General features: G+C 52.2%; 1 non-coding gene across 1 annotated transcript in view; it reads right to left on the reverse strand.

Moving 5' to 3' along the window:
• The window catches only part of LOC126432408 (small subunit ribosomal RNA), a 1,909-nt gene extending 1,010 nt beyond the window's left edge, over window positions 1-899 (reverse strand). The window contains exon 1 of the ribosomal RNA XR_007577945.1: window positions 1-899. This exon is cut by the window's left edge and continues 1,010 nt beyond it. This is a non-coding gene — a ribosomal RNA (small subunit ribosomal RNA).
• Between the last annotated feature and the right edge of the window lie 4,101 nt (window positions 900-5,000).

The raw sequence follows: 5,000 nt of genomic DNA on the forward strand, positions 1-5,000 counted from the left end.
CATGCACACAGTATTCAGGCGGGCTTGCCTGCTTTAAGCACTCTAATTTGTTCAAAGTAAACGTGCCGGCCCACCGAGACACTCAATAAAGAGCACCCTGGTAGGATTTCAACGGGGTCCGCCTCGGGACGCACGAGCACGCACGAGGCGGTCGCACGCCTTCGGCTCGCCCCACCGGCAGGACGTCCCACGATACATGCCAGTTAAACACCGACGGGCGGTGAACCAACAGCGTGGGACACAAATCCAACTACGAGCTTTTTAACCGCAACAACTTTAATATACGCTATTGGAGCTGGAATTACCGCGGCTGCTGGCACCAGACTTGCCCTCCAATAGATACTCGTTAAAGGATTTAAAGTGTACTCATTCCGATTACGGGGCCTCGGATGAGTCCCGTATCGTTATTTTTCGTCACTACCTCCCCGTGCCGGGAGTGGGTAATTTGCGCGCCTGCTGCCTTCCTTGGATGTGGTAGCCGTTTCTCAGGCTCCCTCTCCGGAATCGAACCCTGATTCCCCGTTACCCGTTACAACCATGGTAGGCGCAGAACCTACCATCGACAGTTGATAAGGCAGACATTTGAAAGATGCGTCGCCGGTACGAGGACCGTGCGATCAGCCCAAAGTTATTCAGAGTCACCAAGGCAAACGGACCGGACGAGCCGACCGATTGGTTTTGATCTAATAAAAGCGTCCCTTCCATCTCTGGTCGGGACTCTGTTTGCATGTATTAGCTCTAGAATTACCACAGTTATCCAAGTAACGTGGGTACGATCTAAGGAACCATAACTGATTTAATGAGCCATTCGCGGTTTCACCTTAATGCGGCTTGTACTGAGACATGCATGGCTTAATCTTTGAGACAAGCATATGACTACTGGCAGGATCAACCAGGGAGCTGCGTCAACTAGAGCTGAGCAGCCGGCCGCCCGGGAGTGTGTCCCGGGGGCCCGCGCGAACACGCAAGCGTCCGCTCAATTATTCTGCAAACAGGAGGAGGCTGAGCTCCCCTGCACAACACACCTCGAAACCCTCTCAGGTCCCGGCGGCGCGCAGCGCCGTCCTAAGTACTTGGTCGGGTTCGAGAGAGGCGCAATCGCCCGGAGTTAGGCGAGTAGACGCTTTAGGTGCGACCACCCGTGCTCCCAACTGAGCTTGCCGCTGCCGACAGAGGCCCGGGAGCGTGCTGTCGTGGCATTGCCGGCGGGAGACAACACGCGCCACCTACGGTGACCGGCAGCTCCAACGCCAGCGCCACAGAAGGACAAAAGCCCTACTTGGGTGCCGAAGCGAACTCTCCCAGCACAGCGCACGCGCCAACACGTCCGCACAGCTGCGATACAAACCACCTGCGAGAACCGCTGGGGCGACCGAGCAGCAGACGGCGTCGCGGCGCCGAGCGCCGGGCGGCGGCGCATCCTCAGCGCACAAAGTCCTCAATCGGACCAGCACACTGCAGATGGCCACCGCGCTTCGCACCGGGCCCGCGAGGACCTACTTTGGCCGCAAGGCGCCGCGAGCAGGGGGCGCCGGCGCGCAGCTGCGCCGCCTGCCGCGTCCGTCGGCCGGCGCGCCTGCCACCGGCCGCCCCCACCAGCCGGCTGTAGCGCGTGCGCCCACGCACCGCGCTGCCAGCACGCCGGGCGGCCCCCCCTCACCGGCCGGGGACGGTCCCACCCAGCCACCGCCGCGTATCGCCTCACACCCAGATCCCCTTTCACGTTCGTGGGCATGGTGGGTCCCCTTTCACGTTCGTGGGCATGGTGGGTATCCCTGAAACAACCGGTTAATAGCTCGACCGATCGTCGCCAACACTGATTCACCTCTAGCGAGAACAACCGCACCACAACGGGTTACCGGTTGTTCATTTGCGTAACGTCACCAGCAAACGTACACGTCCATCGCCATTTGCAACGAGTATTGCATGCCTGTGTCAGGTGTCACAACACACTACGTCTGCCCACATAGACGCAACAACATGTGCACGCCTAGAGAACACGTGGAAGGTAGACCCCGTACGTATGCGGTGTCCATTGCGCGAACGACTGTCAGCCCGCCTCTGCAGCATGTCGCAGATGTGGAACGCGGTGCAACATGCTATCACGGTGTGTGAGAAGAGACGACTACGTCCGAATACACGCTCCACTACATCAACAGACTGCTCATGCTGATCGCCATCCAGGGCGTCCGTTCCTCCCACACGTCTGTATGGCGTACCACACTGCAATCCAGCTCTTATAGGGAGACGACACGTAGCTGCGTGCACAATATTTGGACTGTATGGTCCGCCGTTGCTAGGCGCTGTCGTCATACGGTCACATGGGCCACGATGTATCATTCAGTACATACGGAGCAATGTGCAGTACAGTTTGTGGGTTTTGCGTACATCGGCGGACAGGTGACAGGCCGTACCACAACGTAGGCTGAGTACGTCGGCATGCGAAGGGCATTGAACATGCAAACTTCTCACCGACCAGCTTGCGAAGGCAGGGGGGAAGGGGGGGGGGGCATGTACGTCCTGCTGCTATCCACACTACAGTGTATAGCAGGAGCATGTGGAAAGTCAGCAACACCTGCAAGGTGTTTAACATGACGCGATACACAGGGGACCGGGCAGTGCGAGTAGCGAACTATATTGCGAGGGTTGCGGTTAGGCAACACTACACTACTTTAACGGGTTGCATAACAATTACAGAGCAGGTTCAGCGACAACGTGCGTCAGGTTAAGGCGCAATATAGTTTAGGTTACGGCGCACTTTAGGTTAGGTTAAGGCACATTATAGGTTAGGTTAAAGCACAACATGGGTTACGTTAAGGCACAACATGGGTTACGTTAAGGCACAACATGGGTTAGGTTAAGGCACAACATGGGTTAGGTTAAGGCACAACATGGGTTAGGTTAAGGCACAACATGGGTTAGGTTAAGGCACAACATGGGTTAGGTTAAGGCACAACATGGGTTAGGTTAAGGCACAACATGGGTTAGGTTAAGGCACAACATGGGTTAGGTTAAGGCACAACATGGGTTAGGTTAAGGCACAACATGGGTTAGGTTAAGGCACAACATGGGTTAGGTTAAGGCACAACATGGGTTAGGTTAAGGCACAACATGGGTTAGGTTAAGGCACAACATGGGTTAGGTTAAGGCACAACATGGGTTAGGTTAAGGCACAACATGGGTTAGGTTAAGGCACAACATGGGTTAGGTTAAGGCACAACATGGGTTAGGTTAAGGCACAACATGGGTTAGGTTAAGGCACAACATGGGTTAGGTTAAGGCACAACATGGGTTAGGTTAAGGCACAACATGGGTTAGGTTAAGGCACAACATGGGTTAGGTTAAGGCACAACATGGGTTAGGTTAAGGCACAACATGGGTTAGGTTAAGGCACAACATGGGTTAGGTTAAGGCACAACATGGGTTAGGTTAAGGCACAACATGGGTTAGGTTAAGGCACAACATGGGTTAGGTTAAGGCACAACATGGGTTAGGTTAAGGCACAACATGGGTTAGGTTAAGGCACAACATGGGTTAGGTTAAGGCACAACATGGGTTAGGTTAAGGCACAACATGGGTTAGGTTAAGGCACAACATGGGTTAGGTTAAGGCACAACATGGGTTAGGTTAAGGCACAACATGGGTTAGGTTAAGGCACAACATGGGTTAGGTTAAGGCACAACATGGGTTAGGTTAAGGCACAACATGGGTTAGGTTAAGGCACAACATGGGTTAGGTTAAGGCACAACATGGGTTAGGTTAAGGCACAACATGGGTTAGGTTAAGGCACAACATGGGTTAGGTTAAGGCACAACATGGGTTAGGTTAAGGCACAACATGGGTTAGGTTAAGGCACAACATGGGTTAGGTTAAGGCACACCATGGGTTAGGTTAAGGCACAACATGGGTTAGGTTAAGGCACAACATGGGTTAGGTTAAGGCACAACATGGGTTAGGTTAAGGCACAACATGGGTTAGGTTAAGGCACAACGTAGGTTAGGTTAAGGCACAACGTAAGTTAGGTTAAGGCACAACGTAGGTTAGGTTAAGGCACAACATGGGTTAGGTTAAGGCACAACATGGGTTAGGTTAAGGCACAACATGGGTTAGGTTAAGGCACAAATTAGGTTAGGTTAAGGCACGATATAGGTTAGGTTAAGGCACGATATAGGTTAGGTTAAGGCACGATATAGGTTAGGTTAAGGCACGATATAGGTTAGGTTAAGGCACGATATAGGTTAGGTTAAGGCACGATATAGGTTAGGTTAAGGCACGATATAGGTTAGGTTAAGGCACGATATAGGTTAGGTTAAGGTACGATATAGGTTAGGTTAAGGTACGATATAGGTTAGGTTAAGGTACGATATAGGTTAGGTTAAGGTACGATATAGGTTAGGTTAAGGTACGATATAGGTTAGGTTAAGGTACGATATAGGTTAGGTTAAGGTACGATATAGGTTAGGTTAAGGTACGATATAGGTTAGGTTAAGGTACGATATAGGTTAGGTTAAGGTACGATATAGGTTAGGTTAAGGTACGATATAGCGTAGGTTCAGATACACATTGTTGTAGGGAAAGGTGTATTGGGGGGGGGGGGCGGCAGGTTCGTTGATAGTGATTATCGTAATTGGATGCCTGCGGTATTATCCGATTTGTCACGTCAGGATGCACTTTTGGCTCATGACAGGCGGCGCTCCGATTCCATGGTTGTGGCAGATCTGTGTCTTTCATTCCTGCCATTGTTTGTGTGCTGTGACAGGAGGCAGTATTGTGATGTTGGGTGCACCACTGTGTAGGACATGTGTGGGTGTTCGTGGCTTAGCTGAGCAATGTGCGGATGTCGGAAGGGTGGGATATTGTGTTTTCTGGGTGGACCTCCCGGTCTGGTAATGATAGTGTGGATTGTGTCATGTGGCGGAGAGGATGCACTGGATGTTCTTCCATGCTGGTGGTTAGATATTGTGTGTGATAAGAGAGTAGTGTGTGATAAGAGTGTCTGG

The sequence above is a fragment of the Schistocerca serialis genome, unplaced genomic scaffold (assembly GCF_023864345.2).
Source record: "Schistocerca serialis cubense isolate TAMUIC-IGC-003099 unplaced genomic scaffold, iqSchSeri2.2 HiC_scaffold_1133, whole genome shotgun sequence".
Taxonomy (NCBI): Eukaryota; Metazoa; Arthropoda; class Insecta; order Orthoptera; family Acrididae; genus Schistocerca; species Schistocerca serialis.